The following is a 15580-nucleotide window of genomic DNA, read 5'->3' on the forward strand; positions in this document are numbered from 1 at the left end:
GTCTTCCTTCTGAGGAGTGGCTGGTGGATTTGAACCGCCAGCCTTCTGGTTAGCAGTCAAGTGCCTTAGCCACTATGCTACCAGAGCTCCCATACAACAATAATTTCACAGAATTAGATTCAGTGAAATGTGTATAATGATAAATGGGAAAATTTTATGGAAAAGCAAACATTTTAAAAAAGAATATTTAATCTACATTTTGATATTCCTTCCCATCAGTTTATGAAGATGTCTATAAGGAAAAAAATTTAAAAACTAAATGAAAAAATTATAAATTTTTCTTTATGGATATTTTATTATTGGCTGGATGCTATTACATAATTCTAACAATATACAATGGAATTATAAAGGGTGATTTTGTAATCTCCAAGCAACCCTATAAGGAACTGTGGTGGTATACTGGTTAAAGCATTTGGGTGCTAACTAAAAGGCCACTGGTTCAAACTCACCAGCAGCTCCATAGAAGAAAGATGGGAGAGTCTGCTTCCATAAAGATTTAAAGCCTTGAAAAAACAATGGGGGTCACTATGAGTCAGAATCAACTAGACGACAATGAGTTTGAGTTTGGTTGATACAATTCAGAATCTATTCAATAGTAACAGGTTTTGTTTTCTGGGTTTTATTTTGCAGTCATATGGGAGAAGAAGAAAGGTCATGCTCAGCCCAATGGCACTTAATACATTATGTGTTGTAGGTTAGTTTTCCTTACAAAATTTCACAGCAGCTATCTTGTACATCCTTGTGCATATTGCTAATTGTACCAAAAAAACAAAAATTATGAGCATCTGATTATAATGCTTTCTTCAAATTGCTTTTGCTAAAATAGGGATGTTGCTTATTTGCATACTTTATAGCCTCCAGAGAGACATATGTATATGAGAGGGACCATACGTTTCTTAATGAAAAGGGGGAACTTTTGAAGTGTGATTGGGAAATAATTACAAAACAACAATCAACATATATCAGACAAATTCCAATATATTATACTGTATCTGAGTCGGGGCCAACTCGACGGCACATAACAACAACAACAACAACATGCAGAAAAACAATTGTCTGTAAAATAAAAATAATAATTCTAGTAATTATCTTTCAGATCTTTTCTCCCTAGAGATATAAATATATCATGAACCATTTGCTGAGATTGTTGAAAACCTCTTATGAACATAACCACGAGCCTCTGCTAAGTCTCTATGAGCCTAGGCATTGTTGTTGTCTCTACCTATCTAACAGTGTTCCCTCCCCTTTCTTCCTCTCCCATCCCTAGTAACCAACAAAGAAAAATTCCTTCCATATATAAACTTTTCCTTGACTTTTTACAATAACAGACTAATACAATATTTGACCTTCTATGATTGACTTATTTCACTCAGCGTAATGTCCTCCAAGTTCACCCAAATTTGCAGATTCTACATTATTCTTTAGGGTTACATAGTATTCCATTGTGCATATGTACTATAGTTGGTTATCCATTCTTCTATTGATGAGCACTTAGGTTGTTTCCATCTTTTGGCTATTGTAAATAGTGTGCATATATCTGTTCTTGTCTTGGCTCTCACTTCTTTAGGATATATACCCAGTAATGAAATGGCTGGGTCAGAAGGCATTTCTAATTCCAACTTGTTAAGGAATCACCATACTGCTTTCCACAGTGGTTATATCATTTGATAGTCCCACTAGCAGTGTGTGAGAGTCCCAATCTCTCCACTTCCTCACCAGTGTTTGTTATTTTTTGTCTTGTTGAACTTTGCTACTAGTGCTGGGGCAATATGGTATCTCATTTTTTTTTTTTTGATTTGCATCTCTCTGATGGCTAATGATTGTGAGCATTTCTTCATATGTTTTTTGAACACCTGAATATCCTCTTTGGTGAAGTGTCTATTCATGTTTTCTGTCCATTTTTAATTGGATTATTTGTTTTTTTGTTGTTGAGGTGTTGGAGTTTTCTATAAATTCTAGAGATAAGTCCCTGTCAGATATGTCATTGCCTAATATTTTTTTTCCCAATCTGTAGGTTCTCTTTTGACTCTTTTGGAGAAGTCTTTGGAAGCACATAAAAATTTAATTTTTAGAAGGTCCCAATCATCTGGCTTCTCTTCTGCTGTTGGTACATTTTGAATTATGCTTGCTAGTCGATTTATGCCATATATTAGGGCCCCTAAATTTTCACCTAGTTTTTCCTTGAGGAACGTTATAGTTTTAGGTTTCATATTTAAGTCTTTGATCCATCTGGAGTTAGTTTTTTGTATATAGTGTGAGGTACAAATCTTGGTTCATTTTTCTGCAAATGGATATACAGTTTTGTGAACACCATTTGTCAAACAGATAATCTCTCCCTCATTTAATGGATTTCAGCCCTTTGTCAAAGATCAGCTGACCATAGGTCGATGGATCTATTTGTGGGTTCTCAATTCTATTCTATTGGTCTATATATCTGTCATGTACCAATGCCAGTCAATTTTGACTACTGTGGTTGTACGGTAGGTTTTGAGAGCTGGCAGTGTAAGACCTCATATTTTGTTCTTCTTCTTCAATAGTACTTTCCTTATCCGAGGTTTCTTTCCATTCCATATAAAGTTACTGACTGGTTTTTCCATATCTTTAAAGAATGTCGATGGGATTTGGATTGGGATTGCATTGCATGTATAGATTGCTTTGGGTAGAACTGACATTTTCACAATGTTCAATCTTCTTATCCATGAGCATGGTATGTTCTTCCATTTATGTAGATCTCTTATGGTTTCTTGAAGTAGTCTTTTATAGTTTTCTTTGTACAGGTCTTTTGTGTCTCAGGTAAGATTTATTCTCAAGTATTTTATGTTGTTGATAGCTATTGGAAATGGTATTGATTTCCTTATTTATTTTTCAGCAATCTCTTTGCTGGTGTAGAGGAGTCCAACTGATTTTTGAATGTAGATCTTATATCCTAGCATGATGCTAAATCTCTCAATTAGTTCCAGTAGATTTTTGACTGATAGTTTGACTTCTTCCTTACCAATTTTAATGCCTTTGATTTCACTTTCTTGCCTTATGGTCCTGACTAGGACTTCCAATACAATGTCAAATAGAAGTGGTGATAGAAAGCATCTTTGTCTGGTTCCTGTTTGAAAGGGGAATGGTTTCAGTCTCTCTCCATGGAGAATAATGTTGGCTGTTTGTTTTGCATATATTCTCTTATTCTGTGGAGGAATGTCCCTTTTATTCCTATTTTGCTGAGAGTTTTTATCTGAAATGGGTGTTGGATTTTATCAAATGCCTTTTCTTCCTCAATTGATATGATCATATGGTTCTTTTCCTTTGTTTTATTCATGTAGTGGATGGTGTTGATTGTTTTTCTAATGTTGAACCATCTTTGTATACCTGATGTGAACCACACTTGGTCGCAATAAATTATTTTCTTGTTATGTTGTTGGAGTCTATTGGCTAGGATTTTGTTGAAGATTTTGCAACTATGTTTGTGAGGGATATCGGTCTGTATTTCTAGTGGTGTCTTTACCTAATACTGATATCAAAAAACGAATTTGGAAGGATTCCTTCCTTTTCTATGTTCTGGAATAGTTTGAGTAGGATTGGTGTCAGCTCTTCTCTGAATGTTTGGTAGAATTCTCTGGTGAAACCATCTAAGCCAGGACTTTTATTTGTTGGGAATTTTTCAATGAATTGTTCAATTTCTTCTTTTCTATGGGTCTATTCAATTTTCTATCTCAATCTGTGTTAGTTTAGGTAAGTAGTGTGTTTCTAGAACCTGTCCATTTCTTCTAGGTTTTCAAATTTTTTGGAGTACAGTTTTTCTTAGTAGCCTGATATTACTCTTTTTATTTCTGTTGGTTCTGTTGTGATGTCACCCTTTTCATTTCTTATTCAGGTAATTTGCATCTTCTCCTTTTTCTTTGTTAAGTTTGCCAGTAGTTTGTTGATTTTATTAATCTTCTCAAAGAGCCAACTTCCAGTCTTGTTGATTTTTTTCTCTTTTCTATTTTCTGTTTCATTTAATTTTTGCCAAATTTTTATTATTTCTTTTCTTCTGGTGACTGAAGGCTTTTTGTGCTGCTCTTTTTCTAATTGTTGGAGATATTGGGTTAAAGTATTGATTTTTGCTCTTTCTTTTCTGATGTGTGTGTCTATCATTATAAATTGGTGTCTGATCACTGCTATTTCTGTGTCCCAAAAAATTTGATATGGTGTGTTTTCATTCTTATTTGATCCAAGGAATTTTTCAATTTATCTTTTAATTTCTTTTATTACCCAGTTGTTTTTGAGGAGGGTGTTATTCAGTTTCCATAACTTTGTTCATTTTCTGTTGGTCTTCCTCATGTTGATTTCTAGTTTCATTGCATTGTGATCTGAGAAGATGCTTTGCAGGATCTCAGTGTTCTAAATTTATTGAAGCTTGCTTTGTGGCCTAACATATGGTCTGTCCTAGAGAATGTTGTATTGGAAAAGAATGTATATTTTGCTGCAAAGTACTCTGCAGATGTCTATAAGGTCAAGTTGGTTGACTCCATTGATTAGTTCTGAATCTTTGTTGAGTTTCTTTCCAGTTGTTCCATCTTTAATTAAATGTGATGTATTAAACTCTCCTACTATTATGTTTGTCTTTTCAATTCTGTTAAACTTTGATTTGGGGCTCTTTCACTGAGTGTGTATATTTTTATTATGGTTATGTCCTCTTGCTCAGTTGATCCTTTAATCATTATATGTCCTCCCCTGTCGCTTATAATCATTTTTGTCTTAAAGTCTATTTTCTCAGAAATTAATATTGCCACCTCTGCTCTTTTTTGATTACCATTTGCTTGATATATCTTTTTTTCCTACCACTGATTTTTACTATATTTTTGTCTTTGTGGCTAAGGTGAGTCTTTTGTAAACAGCATATCAATGGGTCATGTTTTCTTATCTAGTCTGCAACTCTCCATCTCCTGAGTGGAGCATTTAATCCATTTACATTCAGGATAATTATAGACAAACATGAGTTTATTTATTTCATTTTGTATGTGTTTTTTGTGGGGCTATTGATTATTTTTTTCCATATAATTTTTTGTTCTGAGCTCATTTTGTATATGAAGTGTGCTATCATTTCCTTCGCTACTATTGTTTTAGTCTTTGCTAAATATTTGTGCTTGTCTTCTTTTTCATTTTTGATGAGAAGGTTTATTATTTTTCTGTGAGGTTACCCTGTGATTTACAATTTTATCCCCAAGTTTAAAACAGTCTGTTCTATCTTGCAGTTTCCTTGACTTCTTCACCATTTAGAAGTTCTGTATCAACACCATCTTTCTTTCTCTTTGGTTTTTGTGAGTTTGATGATGATAAGTCTTGGTGATTTTCTTTTGGAGTCTATCCTGCTTGGGTTTTTTGAAGTTCTTGAAAATATATCATCTCACCTTTCTTCATATTAGGTAAATTCTCTTCCACCAAATCTTTGACAATTTTCTGTGTGATTTTTTTTTTTTTTTTTCTCTCTTCCTATTCTGGAATTCTGATTACATGTAGGTTATGCCCCTTGATGGCATCCCACTTGAATCTTAGTCTTTCTTCATTATGTTTTGATCTTTTCCCTGTTTGTCCTTTAAAAATGTAGTAGTATTGAGGAGCTCTGGTGGCAATCTACTTCTTCAGAGATGGAGCCTCAAAACCCAAAGAGGGGTCATTATCAGTCAGAATCAACTCGGCACCAGTGAGTTTTTTTTTGTTGTTGTTGTTTTTAAATTGAGGTATAACTCCAGTTTGAATTTTGGCTCACATGAACTTGTTTTAATTTTCTTCAGCTTCAACTTGAACTTACATATGAAAAATTTATGGTCTATTCTGCAGTGGGCCCATGGTTTTGTTCTTTTTGATGATATTGAGTTTTCTTATTGCATCTTTTCACACATGTAGTTGCTATCATTCTTACATATTCCACCAGTGTGGTCCACTTGGATAGTTGCCATCTATATTGTTGAAAAAAGGTATTTGCAATAAGTAACTTGTCTTGCCAAATTCTATCATGTGATCTATAGTGTCATTTCTCTTACCAAAACCTATTTTCCAACTGTGGATTCTTCTTTATTCCCAACTTTTGCATTCCAATTATCAATAGTTATCATTACATCTTGACAAATTTCTGACTGCAGAAGTTGATAAATATCTTCATTCTTCATCTTTAGCATTAGTGGTTGGTGTGTAAAATTGAATAACATTCTATTAACTAGTATTCCTTGTAGGTGTAGGGATATTGTTCTGTCACTGACAACATTATACTTCAGGATAGATCTTGACACATTGTTTTTGACAATGAATATAACACCATTTGTCTTCAACTTTTCACTCCCAGTATAATAGAGTATATGATTGTCCATTGAAAATAACAAACAATAGTCCTTTTCAGCTCATTATTGTCTAGGATATCAGTCTTTATGCATTCCACTTCAATTTTGATGACTTCCTACTTTCCTAGATTCATAGTTCATACAATCCATGCTCTGATTATTAATGGATGTTTGCAGTTGATTCTTTTCATTTTGAGGTGTACCACCTCAGAAAATAAAAGCCCCCCCTTTTTTTAATATCACACAGTGTTCCGCTGTTATTTATAAGGGTTTCACTGATCAACTTTTTCAGAAGTAGATCACCAAGTCTTCATCATAGTCTCTTATTCTTGAAGCCCTGTGGAAACGTGTTCACCATGGCTGACCCTGCTGGTATTTAAAATGCCAGTGCATAGTCTCCACTGTCACAGCAACATGTAAGTCAACACAGTGTGATAAACTGATAGATGAATGTTGGGGCCTAGGAAATAAGCATGGTTCATCTCATCAATTAAATGGTGACTATAACAACAACATGTCAAACACTGTGGTAGATGCTGTAGATGCAAAGATAGAGGAATACTGTTCTAGGTCAGGGAAAGTTGGGCTGGTGGCTAGAAAAATGTCAAGATATTAATTAAAATTGACTCAGTACATCAATTTGGGGAGTACTGCCATTTTAACAATTTTAATTATTTTGATCCATGAGCATGGGAATTTTCAAATTATGTATATTTAATTTCTTTTTAAAAATTTATCACTGTGCATTTTATTATTTTTTGATACCATATGAATGGAATTGTTTTCTTAATTTGAATTTTTAATATTGATTGCAAGTGTATGAAAATATAGTTTATTTTTGGTGTTGATCTTTTATCCTGAAAAGTTAATAAGCTTGAATTTTAGTTTTGATAGTATTTTTTTAAAATGACTTCTTCAGGATTTTCTATATAAACACATATCATCTGTGAAAAGATATTTTTACTTCTTTTCCAATTTGGGTGACTTTTTTTTTTTTTTTCTTTTGCCTAATTTTCTTGTCTGAGACCTCTAGTACAATATTGACTACAAGTAGTAAACACAGATATCTTTTTCTTGGCTCTGATCTTAGGGAGAAAGCTTTCAGTTTGTTTCAACATTAAGTATACTGTTAGCTCTGTATTTTTCATAGGTGTCTTTTAACAGATTCATGAAGTTACATCCTATTCCTTGTCTATTGTGTGTTTTTTATTGTACAGGGATATTGGATTTTCTCAAATGCTTTTTTCTGACATTTTGAGATGATTCTTTGATTTATTTTTATTCCACTGATACGATCTATTAAAGTAACTGATTTTTTTTTTAATTATGCTTAAGGTGCAAGTTTACAGAACACTGTTCTGTATTCAACATTTCATGTACATTTGGTTTCACTCCTCAATTTCCATCCCAACCCTAGCCCAGTCGCCTCCCCTTCCTGCCCAGTAACCGCCCCCATGCCCCATATAGTGATGCACTCCTGTTATTTATTTCCTCCATGCAAATATTGTCCCCCTGGTGCCCCATGGTTGATTGCTCCAAGGGATGCGTCTACATAGAGTATGGGGTGCATCACCCTGGGTTGAGTGGTCCGCATGTGCATCTTATTTACTATTTGGTTAAGAGCCAGCCCCTGGGAGTGAGTTTTATTCCAGGCCCAAAGTGTATCTCAGGGCCATAGTGTTGGGGGTCTCACCAGAGTAATTGATTTTTGAATACTAACCTATCCTTGAACTTTGAGATAAATCCCATTTGACCATAGATAGTATAAAATTCTTTTTATATGTTTCTAATTTGTTGTTTGATATTTGTGCATCTATATTTATAATAAATATTGCTCTATAATTTTCTTTCCTTATATTGTCTTTTTCTGAGTTAATATCAGGTAATACTGTCTTATGTAATACATTGGCTGTTGTTGTTGTTGTTATGTGCCGTCGAGTCAAACCCGACTCATAGCGACCCCTCCTTGGGTTTCCGAGGCAGTATCACTACGGAAGTAAGTGTTCTATTTTATTTATTTATTTATTTTTGTGGATGTGGAGAGAGAAAAGTCTCAGAAGAATTAGAATTTATTCTTGGTTGAATGTTTGTTAGAGTTCAATAGTGAAGCCATCTGGGCATGTGTTTTTCTTTGTGTGTGGTTTTTTTGATTACTTAAGAGCTCTGGTGCCTAAGTCATTTGACCGCTGACCAGGAAATCTGAGGGTCGAAACCTGTCAGCTACTCCTCGGAAGGAAAGTTGGGCAATCTACTTCTGTAGTGATACCACCTCGCAAACCCAAGGATGGGTCACTATGAGTCGGGTTCAACTTGATGGCAGTGAGTTTTTTGTTTTTTTTTTCCTACCTTTGATATGGGGCTATTAAGATTATCTATTCCTTCTTAAATCAATTAAAGTAACCTGTGCCTATCCGTGGATCTCTTCATTTTATCTGAATTATCTAATTTGGTGGCATGCAATTGTTCTTTGTATTCCTTTATCATTCTTTTACTATCATTACTCCTGTAAGAGTAGTAGCGATCTTCCCTCTTTCACTTTTGATGCCATAACTTGCATCTTCTCTCTTTTTTCATGCAAATTAGACAAAGATATGTACATTTGTTGATATTTTAACAAATAATCATTTGATTGAGTCTCTCCAGTTTTTTCATTATCTATTTTTTATTCTTTTCCGTTCTAACATTCATTATTTTCTTCCTTCTGCATTCTTTAGGTTTAGTCTATTCTTTTTCCAGTGTCTGAAAGTATAAGGTTATTTTATTTCAGTTATCAGTTACTGATTTGAGATTTCTCTTTTTTCTCTGTGTACACATTTGCACGTTTAATCCATTATTGAAAGTGGGGATATTTAAGTCCATGACTGTCATTGTTGAATTGTTTATTTTTCCTTTTGCTTCTGTCAGTTTTTCCTCTCTATATTTTTGTGTGCTGCTGTTGGGTACACATATGTGTATAATTATAACTGTCACATCCTCTTGATATACAGACTTTGTTATAATTATAAACTAATCTTCTTAATATGTCATAGAATTTTTGTTTTAAAGTCTATTTTGTCTGATATTAGTATAGCCACACCAGCTTTCCTGTGATTGTCATTTTATATATTCTTCACCATCTTTTTACTTTCTTCTTATTATTTCAATTCCAAATTTCCATTTGATTATTTTTAAAATATGTTCTTTATGTATAGTCTCTATTTGATAAGACATTGTCACCATACTTTCCTTTACTTCTTTAGTCACGTTTTCTTTAGTTCTGTGAGTATATTTATATATTAGCTACTTTGATTTTTTTTTTTTTTTTTTTTCTATCAAATCCCACTTCTGGTTGCTTTCACAGACAGCTCCCAGGATGTAACTTCAGCAAAAGGCAGTTGAGAATAGGATAAGAAACACTGAAATTCTACTTTTCCTGGAAAAAAAATCCCTCTAGCTGAGCGAAGAGGGAACCCTATCTTCTTGGCTGCAGCCATCCAGAGAGGTGTCTACCTTACTAATACGGGAAGAAGGATGGAGAGAATGGTCCTGTTTTAAAAAACACAAATACTCAGCTTTCTTATAGGTTTTTGTGTTGATTTTATTGAATAGATATTTCTCCATTTACTGTTTGCCCTTAGGACTATATTTATAGCCTTTAGTTTTTATCTTATTAAAATAATTTTCAGAATTTTTACTGGAGAGAAGGCCAGCAGAACTTCTTGGGCACTCATGCCAGAAGTTAATTGAAGCCTAGATGGCATACAATTTCTTCATTTTATGGCTTTGGAGACACTGATTTATTCAAGTGTGTTATTTAAACAATGAAAGTAATAGTTTTTAACAGTCTTCATTACATATTGGTGGATAAACTAATAACTATTGATTCTTTGGTAATTTATTAATATATCAATAAAAGTTTTGTAAGCATTTCAAGTTTGTTCACCATCATCAATTAATACCTATTAAACATTATGGAGCAAGTGCAGTTTATGCATCTGAAAACATGCCAAATTGAGAATAGTTTTTAAAATAATGTTATGATTTTTCAGAATTATATTTAGAAATAGAATACCAATGATGATAAAAAAAAATATTTTTTCTAAGAATTAAAAAGATATTGGTACATGCATTTTATTGTTGATATAACACTAATGATATGGAAATTGAATATTTAGTTTTTCGAGCCAGATTTTTTTTTCAGATTTTTCTCCATTCTGTTTCTCAGTGGAATTAATAACGTATATAGGTATTAAGAAAATCCCATGATTGGCTTTCATACCAGTAGTAATTTCTAGAATAGTTATTTTTGAAAGCTGCTTGGCAATGACATGTGAAAAAGTAACTGTGTTTCCAGAGTGGCTTTTTAGAATGTAAAAATGGTAGTTAATCTTGTGAGATCTAGGACAATTTTCATTCATTTACAAAATGACAGGAGCAGGCCTTCCTTTTGAAAAGCTTGGGGATTAGAGAAACTCTTGAAAGAAAGCTGTCAACACACAATTTCTGGTTTGCTTTCCCTCAACTATTTTAAAGACAAATGCCCTAATCCTACGTTTCTACACTTCCTCTGAAATTGAACGGAAAGTTTTTTTTTTTTTTTTTCTACTTCCAGATATATTGAGAGGTTATATTCTATTTTATTCTAATGTAAAATATTAAATAATGGAAAAGGAAAGCTTAACCTTCATTACCTCTCTTTTTAGCATTCATTGCTTTATACTTTAAAAAGATAGTGAAAGAACTCTAAATCATTCTCCAGTCTTGCAGCCTACATAACAGACATGCCAGAAATTATATGTTAATATATATTGTCATAAAAGAAAAAGACATAATTAAAAATTTTCAAACAAAAAAATGCTTATCTTTTCCTCTGTAACTTATATTTTAACCATTTTTAGGTATAGAAATAAATTACATTAATTATACCAACCCTGTTGTGCTACCATCACTACTATCCACTTCCAAAAGTTGTATATCATCTCAAACAGATTAAAAACTCTTTCAGCAATAATTCCTTATCCTGCCTCTTCCCAGTCCCTGGTAACCATTAATAAACTTTGATCTCTATGCATTTGCCTATTCTCAATATGTCATTTAAGTTGGGGCGTGCAACATTTGTCCTTTTGTGTCTGATTTATTTTTCTCAGCATGTTTTCAAGATTGATCCATGTCTTATTGTGTATCTGAAATCCATTTCTCTTAATAGCTGAATAGTAAGTATTCCATTATATGCATATATACCTTTTGTTTATACATTTATCTGATGATGGACATTTGGTTGTTTCTATCTTTTGTCTATTGTGAATAATATAACTATGAAAATTGATGGGCATGTATCTGCTAGAGTCCCTGTTTTCAAGGATCTTGCGTATATTTCTGGAATGAGACTGCTGAGTCATACGGTAATTCTAGGTTTAACTTTTCCAATAACCACCAGAATGTTTCTGTACAGGCTACATTTTTTATTCTTACCAGCAATGTATGAGGGTTCCATTTTCTCCGTATCTTTGCTATAACTTGTTAGTTTCCATTTTTCTGATACCAGCCATCATCCTGGGTGTTGCTGTTGTTGTTGTTATGTGCCGTTGAGTCAGACCCAACTCATAGCAACCCCTCCTTGGATTTCTGAAGCAGTATCACTATGGAAGTAGACTGCCCCATCTTCTTCCGAGGAGTTGCTGATGGGTTTGAACCACCAGCCTTCTGGTTAGCAGTCAAGTGCCTTAGGCACTACGCTATGAAAGCTCCCATCATCCTGGGTATGAGGTAGTATCTCTCTTTAGTCTTGATTCACATTTATTTTATAACTAATAGGAGGAAACCTGGTGGTGCAATGCTTAAGCACTTGACTGCTAACCAGAAGGTCAGTGGTTTGAACCCACAGCTGCTCCACAGGAGATCTGCTCCCATAAAGATTACAGCCTAGCAAACACTATGACACAGTTCTTCCCTGTATAAGCTTAATATGAGTGAGAAATGACTTAATGGTACACAACAACAATGATAACAATGAGAGAGTCCCTAGATATCACTAACAATTTTCACTCAACTGCTACCCTAACACTTGGCAGTTTGAGCCCATTCATGGGTACCATGGAAGATAGGCGTAGGGATCTACTTCCCTTAAAATTACAGCTAAAAATATTCTATGAAGTTGTTCTGTTCTGTAACACATGACATTACTATGATCAGAATCGACGTGATAGTAACTAACAACAACAATAACAATGACTAATGGGTATTCATGACATGCAAATGGTTAATGGACTTGTCTGCTAACTGAAAGATTGGAGGTTCAAATCTACTCAGAGGTGCCTTGGAAGAAAGACCTGGACATATACTTCCCAAAAATCATCCATTGAAAATGCTATGAAGTACAGTTCCTCTTTGACACATGTGTGGTCACCAGTATCAAAACTGACTCCAAGGCAACTGGTTTAATGACTTATAATATTGGACATCTTTTCATATGCTTATTGGCCATATTCATATCTTCTTTGGAGAAATATCTATTCAATTTTCTTTCCCTATTTTTAATTTGGTTGTTTGTCATTTTATTGTAGGTAGTTTTGTCTTATGTTGGGATGAAAATAACTATAAATAAAAGTTTGAATCAATATTTATATACAATTGTCCAAAGTCATTGAAGATTAATTTCTGAGCATTTTATTGCAAGCAAATTGCACCACAAATGAAAAGCAAAACAAAGAAATTTGAGTATTGTTTTCTTCAATCACACTTTGATGATTGCCACAGTAAACAATAGATAATTTTTTTCTAGATAGTTGGAATATGAAAGTGGCATTTTATAAAATTTACATTGCTGATTCTATGCAAATGGAATATCAGAAGGTCATTTAGAATGCTATTGCAATGATAGAAGCATAAAAGGACAAGTCTCTGAATGAGGTAAGAAGGTGGAGCTACAAAGAAGAAACTCATAGTAGAGAATGGCATAGGTAAGGAAAAAGTACTTGCAGTATGTGTGAAGAATCCGTAGTAGAGTTTGGAGATTAAACCTGCATAGTCAAAAAAAAAAAAAAAAAAAAATGTGGTGCTAGTAGCAACCCCTCCTTTGTTGCCGAGGTGGTATCTCTACGGAAGTAGATTGCCCAGTCTTCCTTCCAAGGAGTGGCTGGTGGGTTTGAACTGCCAGCCTTCTAGTTAGCAGTCAAATGCCTTAGGCACTATGCCACCAAAGCTCCCAGCAAGAATATATAGTTTCTGGCTTTTGTAATTTTTGTTTTAATTAAGATAATATATATGATCATAGTTTATAACCTAAAGTTGTGGTGCTCAAACTTTAGAGGGCATAAGAATTCCTTGAGATCATTAACAACACATATTAATGATCACATTTGTCACAGACACTGATTTAGAAGATCTTGACACAAGACCTTGTACCTTCTGATGCAGGTAAAATAAAGACTACTGTCAGATGCACTGCTCTAAAAAGATTTAAAGTGGACTTTTCCTAAATTGATAAATAGGCAATTAATGTTGTTGTTGTTGTTGTTTGCCGTCGAGTCAGCCCCGACTTATAGCGACCCCTCCTTGGGTTTCCGAGGCAGTATCACTACGGATGTAGGATTGCCCAACCTTCCTTCTGAGGAGTGGCTGGTGGGTTTGAACCGCCAGCCTTCTGGTGAGCAGTCAAGTGCCTTAGGCACTATGCTACCAGAGCTCCTAGGCAATTAATATAATAATATAATTTTTTAAGGGGCAAGTGAAAGAGAATTTGAGATTTTTTTAGAGGGATGAGAAGGAGAAATTGCAAAGTAACTAGCAATATTTTTTGATAAGAGAATGGAGTTTGTTATTCATCAGAAATAGATTAGAAATAATCTTTGTGAAAGAAACAAACTCAGAGCTGATGTGATTTTCAAGCTGTAGGAGTGGGACAAAAAGTGTTTACTAATTATAATTAGAACCATCAAAGAATGCACGAAGAAAAGAAAAAAAAAAGTTGGTTAATTTAAAACAAATGGAAGATAATAGCAATAAATTAGGTGCAATATCTCTCATGTAAATTTGAAATTAGAGATTGATAGAAAAATAAATGTAAAATTAACTCATACAGAAAAATGGTTAAAATCATGGGCAAAATTTTAGGTTATAAAGAGGACTAGTAGGAATATTGCCTAGCTAGGAGATAGAATTTTAGTACAATTAGTTCTGAGGTTAAATCAAGACAAAGGCTGCATATAGAAAACCTATATGTTTTGAGGTGACTTGGAAGAAGCTATATTTTTGGACGAATTAAGTATAGCTTAGCTAAAAGAACGAATATTACAGATTCTAAATGAGATAAATTCAGTGAATCCATTTGAACCTTGAATTTAGACATGCCCTTCTGTTCTTGGACAACATTCTTATAATTAAACTGTATCCTGACTTCTGCAAGGTACTCAACATTGAGGGGTAACTAAAGCGTTTTCACTCACCAGCCACTCCTCGGAAGGAAGGTTGGGCAACAAGGTTAGCTCTGCTTATAGCTCTGGTAGCATAGTGGCTAAGGCACTTGACTGCTAACCAGAAGGCTGGTGGTTCAAACCCACCAGTCACTCCTCGCAAAGAAGATGGGGCAATCTACTTCTGTAGTGATACTGCCTCGGAAACCCAAGGAGGGGTTGCTATGAGTCGGGGCCAACTCGACAGCACATAACAACAGCAACAACAACAACAAAGGGTTTTCACTGAAAAATCAACTGGAAATGTTTAAATATTTTAATTGCTCTTGTTCTACCAAATGATATTATGGGTATATTCATTAGTAACATTTGACTGAGATTGATCATAAATTTCTACATGTCCACAATATCAAAATTTGGAGGACAGTGATAAATTTACATAAAATTTTCTAGTTAACCAGTAGTTAGAATTTTCCATTATATTTCTTGGTATATCATATTCATAAAAAATATTTTATATGTGAACATTTACATTCTTTGTGGAGAAGATAGAAATATGATGCTATATTTGTTTCATGTAAGTATTCTTCTGCAGTGTATTACATGTGCACTCTCCAATGCACAAAGCATTTAAAACAAATGCTTCCATTGATGGGATTCAGTTGGTTACAAGTAACACAAGAGAGCTGGAGTTTGCCTTAGAGTTTCTCATATAGTCTGTTATTTCTAGAGGGTCAGAAGTAATATGCTCATCTATGCAAACACTTCTCAAAAAAGTCTGTGAAGTAGAAACACTTTTAAATATAATATAAAGTACTAAGGCAGTACATGGGAAAACAATTGTATACCTATATGCCAACAAATAAATCTCAATCTATA

The 15580-nt window shown here is 33.9% G+C and overlaps 1 protein-coding gene across 1 annotated transcript in view; it reads left to right on the forward strand.

Moving 5' to 3' along the window:
* The window catches only part of PCDH15 (protocadherin related 15), a 1158626-nt gene that overhangs the window by 514697 nt on the left and 628349 nt on the right, over positions 1–15580 (forward strand). The window lies entirely within an intron of this gene.

The sequence above is a fragment of the Orycteropus afer genome, unplaced genomic scaffold (assembly GCF_000298275.1).
Source record: "Orycteropus afer afer isolate SDZICR_OR568_19922 unplaced genomic scaffold, OryAfe1.0 scaffold00118, whole genome shotgun sequence".
Taxonomy (NCBI): domain Eukaryota; kingdom Metazoa; phylum Chordata; class Mammalia; order Tubulidentata; family Orycteropodidae; genus Orycteropus; species Orycteropus afer.